Genomic DNA, 8,604 nt, shown 5'->3' with positions numbered 1-8,604 from the left:
ATTATTCAACATGGTGGCCTTGCTGTCAGGATTCCTCCGAGCCATAATCCGTAAGTAGCGGTCATCCTTTGCAGTATTAGCCCTAGGGCGGCCTGAGCGAGGCAAGTCATCTAGTTCCTGTCTCTCTGTATCTCGTCCATGTCTGAACAACATCGCTTTGGTTCACTCCGAGACGCCTGGACACTTGCCTTATTGAAAGGCCTTCCTGGCACAAAGAAAACATGTGAACGCGATTGAACCGCGCTAATGAACGTCTAGGCGTGGTTGAACTACAGACAACACGAGCCGTGTACCTCCTTCCTGGTGGAATGACTGTAACTGATTGGCTGTCGCACCCCCTCCGTCTAATAGGCGCGGCTCATGCATGGTTGTTTACATCTTTGGACGGGTTTAACGACATCTCTGAACAGTCAAAGGGACTGTGTCTGTGATACAATATCTACAGTCAACGTCCATCTTCATGAGTACAGGGAACCGGAGTGATGCACAACTTATTTTGCCCTAAAAACCGGACTACCTATTTTAAACAGAAATGTTTGTTGTTGGATACTTTCAAACGTTTATTAATGACCACTTACAGTAAGGCTTTGCGACATGAAACTGAAACGTGGTTAAACTAAAATAAACAGTCATTAAGCAGCCTGATAATTTGGCAATAATGATAGCAACTGAGTACTCAGTCTTCTTAATTGCTCAGTCTTTTTCGCAAGATCATCTTATACCAAAATAAACTAAAAGTTTTTCATTAAACAGTTACTTATTGTTGGCAGACAGAAAAGCAAAAGACATTCAATAACTTTCGTCATTTCAGTTAGACTTATAACGAAATAACAATAATATGTAGGTAACATTTAACATTTTTCATTTATAAAGCCACTTTATCAAGAAAGTTATATTTCTTGGAAATAATTTCGTGGAGTACTTGATAGGATAATTTTAAATTACACAGGCACATCATCATCTATGTGACTGTTTTGGTTTGCACTTTAGTGTGTTCCTTTGTCCACTGGGCGTTTAAGAAAGAAAACTTCCTCACGACGTTGGAACTAGGGTCTGGATTTGCAAAGTAATATTCTACCAATTTCAATAATTGAGGATCATCTTATTTGCATGGATTTCGCAAAATTATGCAGCTGATCAAAGAATTTACTATTGTCGAACTTTACGTTATTTCCAGACAAAATATCAGTAGTCTCTACTGCATGTTCACAGGTCGGAGCATTGACTAATGTCATCCACTGAAAGTGCTTAGATTGGGTGCTAAATTTACGTACTCTGGATTTAAAGCAGTCTTTGGCAATTATGTGCACTACTGGCCATTAAAATTGCTACACCAAGAAGAAATGCAGATGATAAACGGGTATTCATTGGACAAATATATTATACTAGAACCGAAATGTGATTACATTTTCACGCAATTTGGGTGCATAGATCCTGAGAAATCAGTACCCAGAACAACCACCTCTGGCCGTAATAACGGCCTTGATACGCCTGGGCATTGAGTCAAACAGAGCTTGGATGGCGTGTACAGGTACAGCTGCCCATGCAGCTTCAACACGATACCACAATTCATCGAGAGGAGTGACCGGCGTATTGTGACGAGCCAGTTGCTCGGCCACCATTGACCAGACGTTTTCAGCTGGTGAGAGATCTGGAGAATGTGCTGTCCAGGGCAGCAGTCGAACATTTTCTGTACCCAGAAAGGCCCGTACAGGACCTGCAACATGCGGTCGTGCATTATCCTGCTTAAATGTAGGGTTTCGCAGGGATCGAACGAAGGGTAGAGCCACGGGTCGTAACACATCTGAAATGTAACGTCCACTGTTCAAAGTGCCGTCAATGCGAACAAGAGGTGACCGAGACGTGTAACCAATGGCACCCCATACCATCACGGCGGGTGATAACGCCAGTATGGCGATGACGAATACACGCTTCCAACGTACGTTCACCGCGATGTCGCCAAACACGGGTGCGATCATCATGATGCTGTAAACAGAACCTGGATTCATCCGAAAAAATGACGTTTTGCCATTCGTGCACCCAGGTTCGTCGTTGAGTACACCACCGCAGGCGCTCCTGTCTGTGATGCAGCGTCAAGGGTAACCGCAGCCACGGTCTCCGAGCTGGTAGTCCAAGATGCTGCAAACGTCGTCGAACTGTTGGTGCAGATGGTTTTTATCTTGCAAACGTCCCCATCTGTTGTCTCAGGGATCGAGACGTGGCTGCACGATCCGTTACAGCCATGCGGATAAGATGCCGGTCATCTCGACTGGTAGTGATACGAGGCTGTTGGGATCCAGCACGGCGTTCCGTATTACCCTCCTGAACCCACCGATTCCATATTCTGCTAACAGTCATTGGATCTCGACCAACGCGAGCAGCAATGTCGCGATACGATAAACAGCAATCGCGATAGGCTACAATCCGACCTTTATCAAAGTCGGAAACGTGATGGTACGCATTTTTCCTCCTTACTCGAGGCATCACAACAACGTTTCACGAGGCACCGCCGGTCAACTGCTGTTTGTGTCTGAGAAATCGGTTGGAAACTTTGCTGATGTCAGCACGTTGTAGCTGTCGCCACCGGCGCCAACCTTGTGTGAATGCTATGAAAAGCTAATCATTTGCGTATCACAGCATCTTCTTCCTGTCGGTTAAATTTCGAGTCTGTAGCAGTCATCTTTGTGGTGTAGCAATTTTAATTGCCAGTAGTGTACATATTATTCCAGTTTGCTCCAAATTCTTCCTCCTCGCTTGGCAGCTGTTCATCGGCACATTTTACATTACCTCCCTTGCTCTGTCCATAGCGTGGTTGTGAGTTCATATTATGTTACGCTCGTTCGATCTAGGAAGAAAAACATAGGGCTCATACACCACAATGACATTGGTTGGTATGCTACATCTCCTTGCACTTCTCCCACGCACTTATGTCTCTAGCTTGTGAGCCATAGTTGTGCGTTCTCCGCTTTATCACTAAAAACCGTAACGAAATGCAGACAGGCCAGACTGGTATATATTTGGATGGACACGGCCGTAAAAATGTCCGGCTAAAGTCGTTCGCCTGGCAACCCTACTTGCGTTGCCATTCTGAGCTCCTGGCCTACCACACAGTCGAGACCAAACACACATTTTTTTTCTTTGTACCCTGCCCTTGTCGGTCAGAGTCACTTCTGAGAAACGAGACGGAAGGGACCACGTGCCAGAGTGGGTGTGCGGCGTCCAGACGAGTGGAACGGCCGACTTCCCCCACCCCGCCGCCCCAGACGGTCACGTGACGGGCATTCCGGCTGGGCCAGCCGCCTCGCGTGCGCGCAGCCACTGGGCGCCCATTCCGCCAGCGGACAGCCAGCAGCACGCACCAGCGAGCCACCGGGCTTGGGACTAATCGGAGCGGTTTCAAGTCCTCGACAGTCGCGACCGTGAGGAATGTAGTCGCCGGTACTACGACAGCGCAGCGCCTGTACACTACGACCTCGATGACAAGGTGAGCCTAGGCTGCTGGCCGCCCGATCCCATCTGAACTTGTCTGCTCTGCTCCCTAACTCTTAGCTCTGCCCGTTGTCGGCCACTCAGAGTACAAGCACGGGTAAGAAGTACCCGACCAGACATTCCAAGACTATACGCTGTGAACCGTGTGGCAGAGGGTACTTCATTAATTACTATGTGAGGGTTCAAATATGGAGAACGGCAAAAAGACTGCACTTATTACTATGTGCCTAAATGTTTGAGCTCATAGGGAGCTGAAGAATTTTTGTGGTTCCTGCCCTTGAAGGCGTTTCTTGAAGATTTCTAAGCGGGTCGTCACGCGAATTCTACGTCTCCCCTTGAGAGTAAGACTTTTCGACATTTCAACTGCACTCTCTCGGCAGTCAAGCGAGCATTTGGCCATTTAGAGCTCCGTTCTTTGTATACTGTCCGTGTTACCCGTGAAGTTGGCTTGATATGAGTCCCATGGGATGGACAAGAGTTTTGTATGCAACCTCATCTGTAGCATACAAACTGCTACATAAAAGTGCTCTACCAATGAAAATTAACCGACCATTTGGTTTACCTACATAGAAATGAGATTGTATGGCTCAAAGCACTATCGGACTTAACATCTGAGGTCATCAATCCCCTAGACTTAGAACTACTTAAACTTAACTAACCTAAGGACCTCACACACATCCATGCCCGAGGCAGGATTCGAACCTGCGACCGCAGCAACAGCGCGGTTCCGGACTAGAACCGCTCGGCCACAGCGGCCGGCTGACAAGGGAACCTCCCCATCGCACCCCTCTCAGATTTAGTTATAAGTTGGCACAGTGGATAGGCCTTGAACAACGGAACACAGATCAATCGAGAAGACAGGAAGAAGTTGTGTGGAACTATGAAAAAAAATAAGCAAAATATACAAATTGAGTAGTCCATGTGTAAGATAGGCAACATCAAGGATCGTCAGAGCTCAGGAGCGCCGTGGTCCCGTGGTTAGCGTCAGCAGCTGCGGAACGCGATGTCCTTAGTTCAAGTCTTACCTCGAGTGAAAGTTTTTATTTTCGGACAATTATTATCTGTCCGTCCGTTATGTTTTCATCACTTTTTTGGGAGTGATTATCACATCCACAAGAAAACCTAAATCGGGCAAGGTAGAAGAATCTTTTTACCAATTAGCCAAGTGTATAAGTTAGGTGGGTCGACAACATATTCCTGTCATGTGACGCACATGCCATCACCAGTGTCGTATAGAATATATCAGACATGTTTTCCTGTGGAGGAATCGGTTGACCTATCACCTTGCGATCAAATGTTTTCAGTTTCCATTGGAGAGGCACGTCCTTTCGTCTACTAATCGCACGGTTTTGCGGTGCGGTCGCAAAACACAGACACTAAACTTATTACAGTGAACAGAGACGTCAATGAACGGACAGATCATAACTTTGCGAAAATAAAAAATGTGAACTCTTCATTTGAGGAAGGCTTGAACCAACGACCTCTTGTTCTGCAGCTGCTCACGCTAACCACGGGACCACGGCGCTCTTGAGCTTATATTCTCCTTGATGTGGCTGATGTTGCACATGGACTACTCAGTTTGTATATTTTGCTTATTTTTTCATAGTTCCACACAACTTCTTCCTGTTTTCTCGATTGATCTGTGTTCCGTTTTTCAAGCCCTATCCACTGTGCCAACTTATAACCAAATCTGAAGGGGGTGCGATGGGGAGGTTCCCTTGTGAGATTGTATGGTCACTCTATTTCATGCCTCCACAAACTGGTGCTCCCAAATATTTGCATGGCACGCCCGATTGTAGTTGTGACTCATTAATCTTATACTTAAAGGACACCATGCTTTTACGTTTCGTGAAGTACATGACGTATTTTCCTGTATTGAGAACAAGTTTCTGGCCTTGACATCAGGGTGATAGTTTGTCGAGATGCAACTGGATATTACTCCAGTTCTTACTGGATTGAATTTCGCACTGATAACGGCATCATCTGGGACAACCTGATATTACAGCTAATAATAAACGATAAGTTATTTGTGTACAGTATGAACAGTAAAGGTACCGTCTCATTCGCCTGGGGCACAACAGTCACTACTTAGCTGTTTGTAGACGTTTCTGCTTTCTTGTCAGGGAACCACTAAAGGAGATTAGATTCCTCCGAGTTCCTTTTGACACCGTTGAACCGTAATACTTACCAGAAAGTTTGGTAGCAACTTCCCCAAACTGATATTATATAAAGCTCAAAATTACTTTAATTCACCCATACCCTTGAAATCATTGTTAAGCGAATGACTAGAGTAAATTTTATTGTGCATTGTATTAACACCTCATAAAATGCCAGTTACGAATGACTAATTTCGCCAGAAGCACTCTTCATGTAGTCTACGGCTCACAAAACTTCACACGATGGATATGTACCGATTTATAAGCTACTCCTGGTTTTCCTGTAGAAATCAATAATGAACATTGCTGAGAAACGTCTGTCTGGTCAACACGTATCATTCTTAATGCTCATCAGTAGACTTCTTAGTTTCATTTTTTTCTTTGACACTGCACCGAAAGGGAAATATGTCGCATTCGTGCTATCTCTTTTTTTTTTAATTCTCGATTTATCCACTAGTGCTTCAACTAGATATGGTTACTGCACATTCTGAATAAGGAAAGACTGGAACTGGACGCTCGGTCGAAAACACAGTCAATGGAGAGCGAGTACAACCTTGGAATGGGCAAGGACTCAAGGAAATCGGTCGTGTACTTTTTAGAGGCAACTGTCCTGCATTTTTCTTAAGCGGTTTAGGCAAACCACAGATGAATCTTAACTAGGATGGCAGGACGTGGATTCGAACCTGAATGGGTGACCGATATCTTCACCACGTCGCTCATTCAGTACCCTCGAACAGTGGCTGCTGTAGGGCGTTTTGTGTGCTTCAGATGTGCGTGTCGACCACTTCCAGATTCTTTAGCACTCATAAAAAAGCTGACTGCAGCGTTTCGTAATATGTGCTATTATGCAAAAGTGTTTCCAGTGCTGACACGTCAACATAATACTGCTGATGGTATTTTAACTCAGTATATTTTTTTTTTTTTTTTTTTTTTTTTTTTTTTAATAATAGGTTTTGAAGACAGATACTTGTCCGGACATACCGAGGCAGATGCGGAAGGAAATACATAGCTTAAGTCTGCCTAGCGTTATCAGTTGTTTCCCAGACCACGTGATGTCCCTTATGCAAAATACAACGAAACACGTTTGCTGTACCGATATGTGAACTTATCTGGAACGATGGAAGGTCAGTAACTTATGGTGAAGCATTGTTCGCCAAGTGCGAATATATTCTTCTTTTTTCTGTCGTCCGACTCTTTTGGTGGGTCCCGCCACATTTTTCTTTCCTGTGAGCATCGCTTCATTTCAGAGCAGCACTTTCAGCGTCTACAATTATTTCCTCTATATGTTACAATCTCTGTCTTCCCATACAATTTTTGCCCATTACGACGGCCTCTATTACAACGGTTTTTCGCCGTCCTATCATTTTGTCCGTTCCTCTCTTTAGTGTTCCCCACACAATCCTTTCGTCAACGGTTCTGCAGAGAATGTCATTTATAATCTCATTAATCCACTAAATTTTTATGAGTCCCACGACAAACCATCTCAGAAGCTTCTACTCCATTATTTTTCGTTTTGCCACACTGATTCCCATACAATGCTACGCCCTAAACTTTCATTATCATAAATATTTTCCTCCGATTAAGCCCTGTGTTTGATACTACCTCTCTTTTGGCAATAGATGAACTCTTTGTCCGTGGTAGTCTGCTTCTGGTGTACTCCTTATTTCACTCTTCACCCTTTACTTTGCTATCAAGGTAACATAATTCGTTCACTTTAGCTGCGGCGTAATCCCCAATAATAATTTTAAGGTTGTCGAAAATCACTTTTTGTTGCTACTTGACACTTTAATGTTTGTTTCCCTTGTATTCAACTGACCTTCTAATGCTTCCTCAATTTCACTGCGAATAGTAATGTTAACAGAAAATCTTGCAATTGATAGGCCTTGGCCCTGCATTTTAATCCAGTTTCTGAATCGTCTGTTCATTTTCTTCATTGTCACTTCGATGTATAAGTTGAGCAGCAAAGAACGACTCCATCGCTGCCTCGCACCATTTTGCATCCGAGCACTTTCTGGTAATCTTCAGTTCCTGTTGTTTACTTTTCCCTGTCGGAGATAATGTACATTACCTGTACCTATTTGTTTACTGCAGGAAATACACGGCTGAAGTCCATCTCGCGCTATCCAGTATTTACCTGTTCCTTCAGCGTGATGGAAGGAGACACATTTTTCTGCGCAGTTTGTTCATATCTGAAAGAGAGGGACGTCAATAATGTAATTAAAAATTTAACTGAAGGTCTAGCCATGTGCTTCTTACAAGGCGCTAGTGAATCTTTTTTTAACTGTGTTTATTAGGACCTTTAGTATTGCGATAATACGGTCATAGTTACAGAATTTTCGAAATTAGTAGTGTGATTCCGTAATAGTAGTAGAATTCTCTGTACGCGTGCACTATGATGTGTGTGTCCACCAGCTTTGGAGTCGCTCCTAAAGCCGATGTCTTTATTCGTTTCGGTTGTTCTCCGTCCTGCTGTAATGGCATGTGTCTCGTACTGCACGAATCGGCTCATTCCTGGTTTAAAAAGTCTTCCTAGCGATGATTACACAATTAAAACACTCACAGAATCTACATTTTCCATTGCCCGATTATATGGAACCCAGCCATCTTATTGTAACGGTGTACAAATAAATAAATGTCGTGTGACTGGGGCATCCCGTCGGGTAGACGGTTCGCCGAGTGCAAGTCTTTCGATTTGTCGCCACTTCGGCGACTTCCGCGTCGATGGGAATAAAATGATGATTAGGACAACACAACATCCAGTCCCTGAGCGGAGAAAATCTCCGACCCAGCCGGGAATCGAACCCGGGCCCCTTAGGGCTGTCATTTTGTGGCGCTGACCACTCAGCTACCGGGGACGGACAACGGTGTACAGAAATTCATAAACTCTGTTTGTCGTCCACAGTACAGTGGACAGCCTTGTACCCTATAGCGCTGAATTACTCGTACCTTTGTGTTCGAT

General features: G+C 44.4%; 1 protein-coding gene across 1 annotated transcript in view; it reads left to right on the top strand.

Annotated features, from left to right (window-relative positions):
• The first annotated feature begins 3,319 nt into the window (after nucleotides 1-3,319).
• Nucleotides 3,320-8,604, top strand: part of LOC124795282 (putative phospholipase B-like lamina ancestor) — a 149,003-nt gene continuing 143,718 nt past the window's right edge. The window contains exon 1 of the mRNA XM_047259231.1: nucleotides 3,320-3,484. The gene's annotated coding sequence lies outside the window, so the exon portion shown is untranslated. The remainder of the gene's footprint in view (nucleotides 3,485-8,604) is intronic.

This window comes from Schistocerca piceifrons, chromosome 1 (assembly GCF_021461385.2).
Source record: "Schistocerca piceifrons isolate TAMUIC-IGC-003096 chromosome 1, iqSchPice1.1, whole genome shotgun sequence".
NCBI lineage: Eukaryota > Metazoa > Arthropoda > Insecta > Orthoptera > Acrididae > Schistocerca > Schistocerca piceifrons.
Note: the sequence above shows the minus strand (reverse complement) of the source record. Positions and strands in the feature narration are given on the sequence as shown.